The sequence below is a fragment of the Helianthus annuus genome, chromosome 12 (assembly GCF_002127325.2).
Source record: "Helianthus annuus cultivar XRQ/B chromosome 12, HanXRQr2.0-SUNRISE, whole genome shotgun sequence".
NCBI classification, from domain to species: domain Eukaryota; kingdom Viridiplantae; phylum Streptophyta; class Magnoliopsida; order Asterales; family Asteraceae; genus Helianthus; species Helianthus annuus.
Genome location: NC_035444.2, coordinates 163,533,782 through 163,548,472, shown reverse-complemented (window position 1 = coordinate 163,548,472; position 14,691 = coordinate 163,533,782). Strand labels below are relative to the sequence as shown.

Genomic DNA, 14,691 nt, shown 5'->3' with positions numbered 1-14,691 from the left:
CCCACATTTATCCACCAGAATATTCTCCAAGATCCGGAGAAAGAAATATGCACATTTGATAGTGCACACTTGTCAGCCCTAAAAACCTCCGATATCTTCCCAAAAGGGACTGTGTTCCGGCCATTTGATCGGGAAATCCGATCGGATATGGTTTCCGACGAGTGGTTGTGTAACACCCCAAAACCCGAATGTTTATATTCGTTAAATGTTATGATCGGGTACATCAAGAAATAAATAACTAGGTTATTCGTCCTAGTTAAAAGTATGGTAGAAACAAATAAGGAATGAAAGTTGTGTCAATTCTAATTAGTGAGAAAACTTGAGGGACCAAAACGGTTAGGATGGAAAGATGGGTTTTATTTATGAAAATCAACACACACAAACACACACATTCGTGTGTTCTAGAAAGGAGCAGGAGCTCTCATGAGAGCTCAAGAAACCCTAAACGTGAAGAATCATCAAATCGAAGGGCAAATCAAGGTCTAAATTCATGAATGAACACGGATTAATGATCACCTTCACAAGGGGATTGTAAGGTATGTCTTAAAAGTTAGATTGGTGATCTTTCACGAAGTGGGTTATGATGTAAATTGCGAATTTGTATGAAATTGTGAATGGGTGTGTGTTAGAATCATCATATTGAACATGGGTTATGCATGATTTAGGTTAATTTGATGTTTAGAGGTGAAACCCATTTGTTTTGGTAAGGATGATGACTTGAATGATCACCCAAGTCCAATCCTTGTTCACATCTTGTTGTGTTATGGTGTATGTAATGCGTTCTTGTTAGGTAGATTGAATGTGATATGAATTTGTTGATGTTTTTGTGTTAATTGATGAATGAAAGCATGAAGTAGGAAGTAAAGCATGAAACACTTGTACATTATGCATAAATTGTGGCATGCACACCAAGTGTTTGATGAAATGCCTAGGTGGGATTAATAGATGAAATGGTATGCAAGTAATGGATGAAATCGTATAATATGGGGATATGATGTATTTGATGATAAATAAACATGAGAAATCTATTTTTATATGGAATTCATGTAGGATTTGGTTGGCCATGTTATTTAGTAAAAGTATGCATTAGAATATTGTACTCTATGTTGGAGTGGTATGATGTTTACTACATGTTTGAATAATTGCTTAATCAAAATTGATAAGTAAAAGTACACTAAATGTGAAGCATATGAGATCATTAGAATAGGATGAAGTTAGAATGATGTTGGGTTGTTAAGCATAGGTCATGGTGTTAGTTGTAGAATTATGTTACTAGAATGAACGGAATTAAATATGTTTGGTATGTGCATATAACTAGATGATCATGTGGTTGTATGCTTATTGCATCGTGAGTATGAAATGTATATAGTGTCATTAGTATAGTCTACTATAATGACATGGATGTATGAGGTTAAGTCGAAAGTTCATATGATAAATTGTTGACTTTTTGAAAGTCAACTGTGCATAAGTAGCAATGTTGGACTTTTGTCACAATTGTGATATTATAGAAAGTCATATGATGCGTGTTATATCCATACGTGTTATATGTGATGACACGATGAATTGTATGAGTTTGAAAGATTAACTTGTGGAAATATGCCTTATGCTTGTTAGAATTGACTAATGAAAGTCAAATGTGAAACATGAATTTGATATGATTGTTAATATGTACAATCATGTATGCTAACAAGAATGTGAATGCGATGACATGAAAGTATAGGGATCATGTCAAGATGGATGGAAGCATGGAAGGTTAACGGGTCAAAAAGAGGCGAGGAAACGGATGCGAATACGAACACTAAAGGTAAGTGATTTCCGTAATCACTTCGTAGTACAAGTAAGTAATAAAGTGTTGTAATGAATTAAATATGATGTTTGAGGTCAAATATGTGTTAAGGTCTTTCGTCGTAAATGATGGGTTTAAGGTTGACCAAAATGCCCATGATGGGTATTTTGGGGTAAACGAACTTAAAAGTGGTTTAGAAGCAAGTTATTCGATTAGAGTAATGTTTTGGGCAGGTATGGAAGTGGGGATTGTCACACCCCGACCACGTGGAACAACAAAACGTGGCGGAAACGTCGGGGAGTGTTGGGACAGAATCATTGTTTCATAACACATGGAAATTTAAATATTGTTTTATTGATTAAATGAACTCGTTGTTCTATTACAATCACATAAGTACAACTATGATCTTCCAAGTTTTAAAGTTGCTAAGGCACGAGTCCATCCTAAATGTAGCATGCATCAACAATCATCTCAAGACAGCACCTGAAACATGTGTAAAAATAGGTACGTCAGCATAAAAATGCCTGTGAGATACATAGGTTTTGTGAAAACGGAGTTCATGACTTGAGTTTGAGAAAATGTTTAGTCATGAACCTCGTATTTTTGCTTTGTCTTGTAAATCATTTGAAAAACGATAGGATCAGATGATATGTATAAATAAAAGAATAATGTATGGTTAACTGAATAACCATGTAAAATGAGTTTGTATAAGTTAAGTTTGTTTAAAAAAACAATGTTTTAATAAAACGTTTATGGTATATATAAAATATACCTTGGTTTTAAGAAAGTTGAATAAGTAATATATTAAAATATATTTCAGTTCCAATATTGTTAACCCAAGTGTACTAAATAACGCCACGGTATGTAATGCAATGAAAACACTTATATATAAGAAGTACCAGCGGCGTATCTACCATGTTTTCATCACATTACACTCGTTCTGTTATCTAAACACTAACCAAAACCAAATCGTTTGATAGATAGTATATTAAATATACTTTAGTTGTTCAAAATAATAGTTTTCAGTAGTATACTACAGGTATACCTTGGATTTATAAATAACACATTAAACTATGCTTTAGTTTTGTAAGTAACATATCAGAATATGCTTTGGATGTGATAAATAACATATTAAACTATGTCTTGGTTTGTAAATAACATATCAAAATATGCTTTGGATGATTACAAAATATATGTTGGTTCTGTACAATACCACACATGTGAGTATATCAAACTATACTTTTTGGGAGTATATCAAAATATACTTTAAAGGTGCGATTTAAGAATTCATTCAGACCTGGTGCATCAAACTACACCTTTGAGACTATAAGGATACCACAAAGGAAATCCCTATTTGGATGGAGAAACAAATTGGTTTCAGACATTCCATGACAACAGGAATGGGGTGTCTAGTCCTATAGCGCTATATCATACTACCAATCGGTCTGGTGAACAAAATAAGTACTATTCAAACAATTACTTTTGTATCTTTGAGAAATCAGTGTTTAAACCATAGATAGTCATTTTGTTTGTCAAAAGATAAATACTAATATGCATAATCAATTATACTTTGAAATCATGAAAATAACAGATAGGTACACATGCTTCACCCCAAAACAGTTGAAACAGTAAAAGAGGGGAACTATGTACTCACCTGAGATTGCTTTGGATTCCTTGTATAATAACCGGATAATGCTAAAGATCACGGAATATCAACGGCACCTAATAGGTAGCTTATGTTAATATACCGGACCAAATCGGAAGGATCGGACAGTACGCGGGTTCGTAAACCAAACGAGTATGGAGACTCGTGTAATATGGCTTAGCAAAGCCTACATACTAAAATGAAACCTAATCTAAGTGCTTACGGTCCATTACGACCCGTTTAGGTAGCTTATGCTACCCTAACGCGTCGTTCGCGTAGAACGCGTTCGGAACGCCTAACATTGCGACCACACGGTATAACCTCGGAAGGTTATAGCTATGGTCACCTAATGTGTTTGGTCGGGTCCTAATGACCGACCAAATGGGTCGGGTTCGAAAGTATAAGCGATGGTTTAAATCGCTTACCTTACGACCCTATATAAGCACTAAACTAAAAGTGACGAGCTAAGCATGTTAGAACATGCTTAACTAAGTTTAGAAACAGGTTTGGCATCAAAACAAACGGCTTTGATGCCCACGAGTAGTTTGGTTACAAAATACGCAAGAATGCGCATTTTGGCCGAAACTACGACTCGTCACTGAGCCTAGATAACGGGGTAATCAGTAGGTATGGTCACTACGGACCATAACCATCGTGATCACGCTCACGTTATGAAGTTCCATGAACTTCACATTGACCAAAAGTTGGTCAATGCAGAAAGTCAACAAAACGTTGACTTTCGGACTCGAAAAGCGAATAAAAGAATGAAAGAAGACTTACGGAGGGTCCCCGAGTGCTAATCAAGATCAAATAGCTCAGGTATGAAACAATGGTTTCAACTTAGAGCTCAAAGATCTGATTTTGTGGGTTTTTACACAAAAGGGGGGGGGGTATTTATAGGAAAAGTGGAACCGTTAGGATCATTTTATCGAATATCGTGCCGCGATCTCGTGCGTACACGTGTCCCATGCTAGATTCAGTGAATTTGCCCCTTGGCCTTTCATTTGGGTGAAAAGGCCTTCGACCCTTTCGCGATCCGAAGAGCCAACTGCATTAAATGCATACATTGAATCTGTCTGATAGTCCCACGCGCCCCGTGTAAGGATTTGGACAATCCTTACGCGCCCCGCCTAAGGTCCACAGATCAGAAATTTCATTTTTGGTCCCTGCACTTAAGAAACACGTAATTTGGCCCATTTTTGGCACGTTTAAGCCCCGTTAACCTCATTTCAAGGCTCTAGGATGAAGTTAAAGTGTAGGGGACTTGAAATATGCTCAAAAATATTCCGGATGTCGGTTCGTTTGGTCGTACGATCGCGATGTTCGCTTAATTACGACGGAATGCGCATAAGCGCGAAAGACGATCCAAATGACGCGACGAATGGATTTTTCTCATGCCAAACACTAAGGCATAATATTAGGATGCTTACATAAATTTTTGGATGTCCGGATGTATTCAGAACGTGAGTTATGCGCGAAAGTGCAAACTTATGCACTTTTTGACACTTTCAGTCCCTGAATGATCCAAAAGTTTGTTTTAGCATACCAAAACCCCTCAAAGCCTATTTCTAAGCTATGTAAAGGATATTTATGGTATGTTTAACTTATGGACATGTTCCGGAATGTTCGTTACAGTTCAAATTGGCATACTTTCGCAGTTTGTCAAGTTTAGTCCCTGTAAGCGAATTAACTTGTTTTTGCCATACCAAAGCCTTCAAAACTTATTTCTAAGTTATGTAAAGGTTATTTAAGGTATGTTAAGTGTATGATGGTCTCCCGGAGTATTTGTCTCATTAAACTGAGTACGTTTATGCACCCGTTTGCGTATAATTCTCCAGAAAGCGTTGTAGAGTATGAAATTGAACAAGAATTGATATGTGCAAAGCATACACATATTTATACAAATCCCAAGTATGAAATACAATATTTCCTTGGTTTGGCATTTGTTTGATGGTTGGAGTGACACAGGTATCACAGTCTCCCCTACTTTAGGAAATTTCGTCCCGAAATTTAATTCTAGAGGAAACTCGTGAGGACAGCTGTGAAGGTTTCGCCTTATAATAGATCCATTGAACCCTTAGGTAAAACCCTGGGCCATGTTAGGATTCTTAGCGAATTTGTTAACCCTCAGAGTGAATTCCTTGAAATAGTAAAACATGAAATTTTGAACTACTGATTGACGAATGTTTCTTATGAAGGCTTATCATAGGAAAACTTGGTGTGTGATTGAGATCAGAATTGGGGGAGTGTGAGAATAAATGACATTGGTCGAGGTCCGAGACTTCTCCCGTATCATTATTCTTGTCACTAGGTCTTAACACATGATGAAACTTCCTGTGGTTCCTGTGCACTGAATTCCATAATTATGTAGGCCTCCATAATTACGTAATTCCTTGCACAGTCCGCACAGTCCATTTCATAGTCCGTAGGAAAAATTTCTTGAATAAATATGAAGCGATTTGACTAGACCACCAAAGGATCCTTTTAATTCGATCAACGAACGATCTTTTTAACTAGATCAACACATGATCTTCTTAACTAGACCGTCGTACGATCTCTTTAAATAGACCGCTTAAGGGATCATTTTTATATCATCACATGATATTTCTAATCAGATTTTCAAAATCAATCTGTTTAAGCAGACCTTTCAAGAGGTCCAATTATAGAACAATACTTTATAACCCGAGTGACTTAACTACACTGTTGAAATCCATTGAGGGTTTAAGATAGTATCTTTGGATATCCCATTATGAATCTCTCGTATGAAGATATGAAAGATTCTATGAGGATTTGGATGGATCACATACAACCTCAAAACATGTAAGAAAATACATAAGCACAAATTTAGTTAACTTGATTCTTTATTTTGTTATCCTTAGGTATGGATATTAAGGCACACTAGGAATCCAACCTATGGATTTCATTTGGCACTTTAACGATTTATGAAGATCTATCTATAAAGATAGAGGGATTCTCAATAAGTGTTTGACTTTGTTTCTTAAAAGAAACGAGAGTTTAAGGTTCTTGGGGAGATCACAAGTGATCATAATATGACAGAACCATACGAGTAGTTTGTTTTTGGGTTGACATCATAAAGTTGCATCAAGCATTCACACAAACGCATAAATTTTGCATAAATAAAAACAACAAATCTTTATTTATGTAGCAACGGATTTGTCTTGAAGTGTCAAAAGATAGCAACTAAGGAAATACAAAACACTAATTGTTCACTGCTGCCTCATTGTTCATGTTTGCCTCATTGATGTTGAACACTCGTCCACGCGCTGGAGGTATGTTAACAAGCCTTGGGCAATTGTTTCTGTAGTGGGTAAGGTCACCACAGTTATAACATGACCCTGGAGGGAACCGTGCTTGAACAGCAGCAGGGTTTGCAGCACTTTGATTTGCATAACGACAAACATTGATCAAATGTCCCAACCGCCCACAGTGGGTACATTTGTGACACTGCTCTTGCTCTAGATGATGACGGTTGCATTTGTTGCACAACGGTGCAGTACCAACATAGTTTTGTCTTTTACGAGGTTGTGTTGGCTGGTTTGGTGCAACTTGTTTGTCTTGAGCAGTTACAGCGTAGCTTTGAGAGGCTTTGCGCTTTTCCTTCTTGGACACCTCAGCACTTTCTTCCTTTGGTTCCACATGAGCAGTCTTGTCAGATGGTCTTAAGTCGCCCTTCCGAAACAGCTTGCGCTTCCTGATTTGGGATTCAGTCAGAGTGGCAGCCAATTCAATGGCTTGTCTGACAGTAGTAGGGTTGCTGCCAGTAACGATGTCCTGAACCACGTCAGGAAGCCCATCAATGTATTTCTCAATCGCCTTATCCAGAGGCGTAACCATAGTAGGGCATAACAAGCTCAATTCCTCATAGCGATCAGTATAGGCTCGATGTTCCCCACTGTCTTGCTTTAAATCGTCAAATTCCCTTTCTAGAGCCCTAAGCTCATGACGAGGACAGAACTCCTTCATCATAAGAGCCCTAAGCTCGGCCCAAGTCTGTGCTAATGCAACCTCTGCACCGCGGTCTCTCATAACCCCATTCCACCATGTAAGAGCCCTCTTCTGAAACACACTCGAAGAAAACTCGACCTTGCGATTTTCAGGACACTGAACGTGACGGAAAGTGTTCTCAATGCTCTCGAACCATTGAAGAAGACCAGTTGCTCCCTCAGAACCATTGAACTTGAGCGGTTTAGCTGAGTTAAAAATCTTGAAATTGCATGGAGCATTGTTGTTGTTGATGGCTTGAGTTATTTGAGCATAAAGAATTGGGAAGGCAGCAGCCATTTGTTGCGCGATGATTTCCGCCAGTTCGGCATTCGCCATCTGATTGTCGCGTCGAGGAGGCATTCTAAAAGAGGAAACATGAGAGGAAACGAGTGAGAGAATTAGACGAAAAGAATGAGATGGAACAAATCTGATGAAAGCAAGGATAGTGGCCGTCTGTCTGTTACTACAAAGCAACACACGACCTGGTGATTAATCAAAGCAAATAGGTCAAAAATAATGTATCGCGAAGACATGCTCGCCTATAAGTGGACACTCACCCCAAGAGTTCCCAGGTAAGAGTGACTGGTCCGATTATGTGGATTTGTACGAACACTCTAGCCTTAGACAGAAAACTCAGGGTACAGGCACCCACCCTTCCAGTTTGCATGTGTTCACAATATTTAGACCAACTTTGACGAGAGTTTTGAAAATTCAAAGGGGTTCAAAACCTTATAACAGAGGGTTCAAAACCTAGTAATCAAACATCCTAGAACGGATGATTAGTTTTCAAAGCGGTTTTGAAATTTATGTTCTTGTTGCGGTCGTCGCCTAAGGATAGGTGACGGTGTTGTTTTATGACTAAACGCAAGTAAACTCGCGTTAGGGTCCTAGGAAGGTTATAGACTAGGTCAAAGCATTACTAATAACCTAATTCCCTATAACCATGAGCTCTGATACCAACTTTTCTGTCACACCCCGACCACGTGGAACAACAAAACGTGGCGGAAACGTCGGGGAGTGTTGGGACAGAATCATTGTTTCATAACACATGGAAATTTAAATATTGTTTTATTGATTAAATGAACTCGTTGTTCTATTACAATCACATAAGTACAACTATGATCTTCCAAGTTTTAAAGTTGCTAAGGCACGAGTCCATCCTAAATGTAGCATGCATCAACAATCATCTCAAGACAGCACCTGAAACATGTGTAAAAATAGGTACGTCAGCATAAAAATGCCTGTGAGATACATAGGTTTTGTGAAAACGGAGTTCATGACTTGAGTTTGAGAAAATGTTTAGTCATGAACCTCGTATTTTTGCTTTGTCTTGTAAATCATTTGAAAAACGATAGGATCAGATGATATGTATAAATAAAAGAATAATGTATGGTTAACTGAATAACCATGTAAAATGAGTTTGTATAAGTTAAGTTTGTTTAAAAAAACAATGTTTTAATAAAACGTTTATGGTATATATAAAATATACCTTGGTTTTAAGAAAGTTGAATAAGTAATATATTAAAATATATTTCAGTTCCAATATTGTTAACCCAAGTGTACTAAATAACGCCACGGTATGTAATGCAATGAAAACACTTATATATAAGAAGTACCAGCGGCGTATCTACCATGTTTTCATCACATTACACTCGTTCTGTTATCTAAACACTAACCAAAACCAAATCGTTTGATAGATAGTATATTAAATATACTTTAGTTGTTCAAAATAATAGTTTTCAGTAGTATACTACAGGTATACCTTGGATTTATAAATAACACATTAAACTATGCTTTAGTTTTGTAAGTAACATATCAGAATATGCTTTGGATGTGATAAATAACATATTAAACTATGTCTTGGTTTGTAAATAACATATCAAAATATGCTTTGGATGATTACAAAATATATGTTGGTTCTGTACAATACCACACATGTGAGTATATCAAACTATACTTTTTGGGAGTATATCAAAATATACTTTAAAGGTGCGATTTAAGAATTCATTCAGACCTGGTGCATCAAACTACACCTTTGAGACTATAAGGATACCACAAAGGAAATCCCTATTTGGATGGAGAAACAAATTGGTTTCAGACATTCCATGACAACAGGAATGGGGTGTCTAGTCCTATAGCGCTATATCATACTACCAATCGGTCTGGTGAACAAAATAAGTACTATTCAAACAATTACTTTTGTATCTTTGAGAAATCAGTGTTTAAACCATAGATAGTCATTTTGTTTGTCAAAAGATAAATACTAATATGCATAATCAATTATACTTTGAAATCATGAAAATAACAGATAGGTACACATGCTTCACCCCAAAACAGTTGAAACAGTAAAAGAGGGGAACTATGTACTCACCTGAGATTGCTTTGGATTCCTTGTATAATAACCGGATAATGCTAAAGATCACGGAATATCAACGGCACCTAATAGGTAGCTTATGTTAATATACCGGACCAAATCGGAAGGATCGGACAGTACGCGGGTTCGTAAACCAAACGAGTATGGAGACTCGTGTAATATGGCTTAGCAAAGCCTACATACTAAAATGAAACCTAATCTAAGTGCTTACGGTCCATTACGACCCGTTTAGGTAGCTTATGCTACCCTAACGCGTCGTTCGCGTAGAACGCGTTCGGAACGCCTAACATTGCGACCACACGGTATAACCTCGGAAGGTTATAGCTATGGTCACCTAATGTGTTTGGTCGGGTCCTAATGACCGACCAAATGGGTCGGGTTCGAAAGTATAAGCGATGGTTTAAATCGCTTACCTTACGACCCTATATAAGCACTAAACTAAAAGTGACGAGCTAAGCATGTTAGAACATGCTTAACTAAGTTTAGAAACAGGTTTGGCATCAAAACAAACGGCTTTGATGCCCACGAGTAGTTTGGTTAGAAAATACGCAAGAATGCGCATTTTGGCCGAAACTACGACTCGTCACTGAGCCTAGATAACGGGGTAATCAGTAGGTATGGTCACTACGGACCATAACCATCGTGATCACGCTCACGTTATGAAGTTCCATGAACTTCACATTGACCAAAAGTTGGTCAATGCAGAAAGTCAACAAAACGTTGACTTTCGGACTCGAAAAGCGAATAAAAGAATGAAAGAAGACTTACGGAGGGTCCCCGAGTGCTAATCAAGATCAAATAGCTCAGGTATGAAACAATGGTTTCAACTTAGAGCTCAAAGATCTGATTTTGTGGGTTTTTACACAAAAGGGGGGGGGTATTTATAGGAAAAGTGGAACCGTTAGGATCATTTTATCGAATATCGTGCCGCGATCTCGTGCGTACACGTGTCCCATGCTAGATTCAGTGAATTTGCCCCTTGGCCTTTCATTTGGGTGAAAAGGCCTTCGACCCTTTCGCGATCCGAAGAGCCAACTGCATTAAATGCATACATTGAATCTGTCTGATAGTCCCACGCGCCCCGCGTAAGGATTTGGACAATCCTTACGCGCCCCGCCTAAGGTCCACAGATCAGAAATTTCATTTTTGGTCCCTGCACTTAAGAAACACGTAATTTGGCCCATTTTTGGCACGTTTAAGCCCCGTTAACCTCATTTCAAGGCTCTAGGATGAAGTTAAAGTGTAGGGGACTTGAAATATGCTCAAAAATATTCCGGATGTCGGTTCGTTTGGTCGTACGATCGCGATGTTCGCTTAATTACGACGGAATGCGCATAAGCGCGAAAGACGATCCAAATGACGCGACGAATGGATTTTTCTCATGCCAAACACTAAGGCATAATATTAGGATGCTTACATAAATTTTTGGATGTCCGGATGTATTCAGAACGTGAGTTATGCGCGAAAGTGCAAACTTATGCACTTTTTGACACTTTCAGTCCCTGAATGATCCAAAAGTTTGTTTTAGCATACCAAAACCCCTCAAAGCCTATTTCTAAGCTATGTAAAGGATATTTATGGTATGTTTAACTTATGGACATGTTCCGGAATGTTCGTTACAGTTCAAATTGGCATACTTTCGCAGTTTGTCAAGTTTAGTCCCTGTAAGCGAATTAACTTGTTTTTGCCATACCAAAGCCTTCAAAACTTATTTCTAAGTTATGTAAAGGTTATTTAAGGTATGTTAAGTGTATGATGGTCTCCCGGAGTATTTGTCTCATTAAACTGAGTACGTTTATGCACCCGTTTGCGTATAATTCTCCAGAAAGCGTTGTAGAGTATGAAATTGAACAAGAATTGATATGTGCAAAGCATACACATATTTATACAAATCCCAAGTATGAAATACAATATTTCCTTGGTTTGGCATTTGTTTGATGGTTGGAGTGACACAGGTATCACAGGGATGATGGTTTGGTCAGTCATAGACCAATTAATGCGCGAATACCCTTAACGGGTCAAATAGTTAGAAAATAGTTAAGTCGAATGTATGTAAGTTAAGGATTTCCGTAATCCGGAGGTAAGATTTTATGTTCATATGATAGAATGTGAATTTACAAGCATGTAGGAAGAAACGGGAGGTCAAACGGGTAAACGGTTCAAAAGTTACGTGCGTTTTAGTGCGTACGGACGACGAAACGAACCTGCAGAAAACTGCAAAAAAACTAGAGGGCGTCGCCGACGGGTAGGGGTACCCAAAGGTGGGATCCTAAAGAATATGTAGTAATATGGTACCCAAAGGTGGGATCCTAAAGAATATGTAGTAATATGGTACCCAAAGGTGGGATCCTAAAGAATAAGTAGTAATATGGTACCCAAAGGTGGGATCCTAAAGAATATGTAGTAATATGGTACCCAAAGGTGGGATCCTAAAGAATAAGTAGTAATATGGTACCCAAAGGTGGGATCCTAAAGAATATGTAGTAATATGGTACCCAAAGGTGGGATCCTAAAGAATAAGTAGTAATATGGTACCCAAAGGTGGGATCCTAAAGAATATGTAGTAATATGGTACCCAAAGGTGGGATCCTAAAGAATATGTAGTAATATGGTACCCAAAGGTGGGATCCTAAAGAATATGTAGTAATATGGTACCCAAAGGTGGGATCCTAAAGAATAAGTAGTAATATGGTACCCAAAGGTGGGATCCTAAAGAATATGTAGTAATATGGTACCCAAAGGTGGGATCCTAAAGAATAAGTAGTAATATGGTACCCAAAGGTGGGATCCTAAAGAATATGTAGTAATATGGTACCTAATTGTGGGATTCTAAGTTAAGAATTTCCTTTACGTATATAGATGTGTATGTATGTATAAAGGTATGTATGAGTGTATGCATGTATGTAAAGATGTAAGAAAGGTATGTACGTATGTAGATGTGAACGTACGTATGTATAAAGATATGTATGAGTGTATGCATGAATGTAGAGATGTAGGAAAGGTATGTATGTATGTATGTATGTATGTATGTAATTGTGTATGTATGTATGTGTAAAGACATGTATGAGTGTATGCATGTATGTAAAGTTGGAGGAAAGATATGTATGTATGTAGATGTGAATGTATGTTTGTATGTAAGTATGTATATAAGCATGATTTAGACACGTTGAGTGTTAACGTTTTAATGGTGTACCTTGAGAATGAAAGGTAATGCAGGTACATTACTGAAGCCTCACCAGGGAATGGATACGCAGATGTAATGCTTAAAGTTTGAAAAATGACGAACAGTGAAGTGTTTGTGAATGAATCTTGTTTATATAATGTGTGCTAATGTATGAATGAATGTGGTGAGTGCAGGTTGTACGAGTCACGAGGATCTTCAAGGATTAGAGATCGAGGATCGAGTCACAAGACAGATTGTACGGAAACGTTGGTGTTGAAATTTAGAAAACCCATGTCATGCATTTAATTGTAAATGAGTCAATTGATGACTTCATGTGAAAAGGTTGTATTAAAATGAAGTTTTAAGTAAGTCAAGGTAATTATAAGGAAAGAAAGTTTATGGCTTGAACTTCCGCTGCGACTTTTAGTCAAATACGCATTAGGGTCTTTCAAGTTGGTATCAGAGCCCTGGTTTGAGGGAATCAAGTACGAGAAGGTAAGTACTTGAACTCAAACTTGTGTGCTCTTGAGATAAGAAATCCGTACAATCCAAGACTCGATCAAGATCCAAAGGTAAAGGGTTGATGAAAGTATGCATTTATGTATACGTATAACAAAACTGACGGTTTTGTATGTGCAAGGTAAGCATAAGTGTTGGAAGAGGATGATCCGTGAATGCAGCCTAGAATGAATACTAAGGTAGGCAAAGAGGTAATGAGACAAGTAGGCAAATGAGCCCAGGTATGTGAATTTAATGTAAGGATGTAAGCAATGGTAAAGTCCATTAAAGGAAGGAAAAGTTTTAAATGAAAGACAAGGATTGTATGTAATGAGGTACTGAAAGTGATACACGCGCCGAAACCTAAGTCTACGGACATAAGGTGACAATTACATGAAGGCACGAAACTACTATGTGGATTGTGTACCTGGCCAGTACACGAGAAACGTATGACGTTCGTGAGATTATGATAATTGTTACAGGTATGTCCGGTAGAGTTGAGTAGCAGGCGGGCGTGTGGGGGGAAATGGGAATTAAGACTCTCGGGAAGTTGAGAGTACTATGTAGGAATGAAAAGTATGAGTGATAAAAAAAAATGAAGAATGTTGAATCCGTAAGAAGGTACGGATCAACAAGATATGAATGATATGTATGAATGAAATGTTTGAATCCACGAGATGGATTCAAGGAATGCAATGTATGAATGAAATGATTTGAATCCATGAGACGGATTCAAGGAAAGAAAGATATGAATAATATGTCTGAATCCGGGAGATGGATTCAGGGAATGAAAGTTATGAATGCAATGTTTGAATCCGTGAGACGGATTCAAGGATGAAAGGCATGAATGATATGTTTGAATCCGTGAGACGGATTCAAGGTATGAAATGCATGAAGAGAATGTTCGAAACCGCTAGACGGATTCAAAACATAGAAATAATGAAAGGTATGGATGCTATGATTGCGTCCGAAGGACGGATTTAAAATATAAAAAGGGATGAAATTAATCCACATCACAATGTGTCGACAGTTTGACCATGGTTGTGTCAAACGAGTCATACGGATAAATGTAAAGTAATAAACAAAAGAATGATCGTAATGGGCATGCAAACCTAAATTTTAAAGCGAAAGAAAGAAGTTCGAACAAGTTATGTGTTAAATATGTTAGTAATGGACTCTTAGGAGTCATAATGAATGACGGGCTACGACCCGGACAATAA

The 14,691-nt window shown here is 37.7% G+C and overlaps 1 long non-coding RNA gene across 2 annotated transcripts; it reads left to right on the top strand.

Annotated features, from left to right (window-relative positions):
• Positions 1-213: 213 nt before the first annotated feature.
• On the top strand, positions 214-13,377 carry LOC110897189. Of its 2 annotated transcripts, none has more exons than XR_002568517.2 (3): positions 214-536; positions 1,721-1,804; positions 13,168-13,377. It is a non-coding gene; the product is annotated as an uncharacterized LOC110897189 (long non-coding RNA). The 2 variants fall into 2 exon arrangements; XR_004874937.1 differs by having other exon boundaries at positions 1,716-1,804.
• Positions 13,378-14,691: the final 1,314 nt, after the last annotated feature.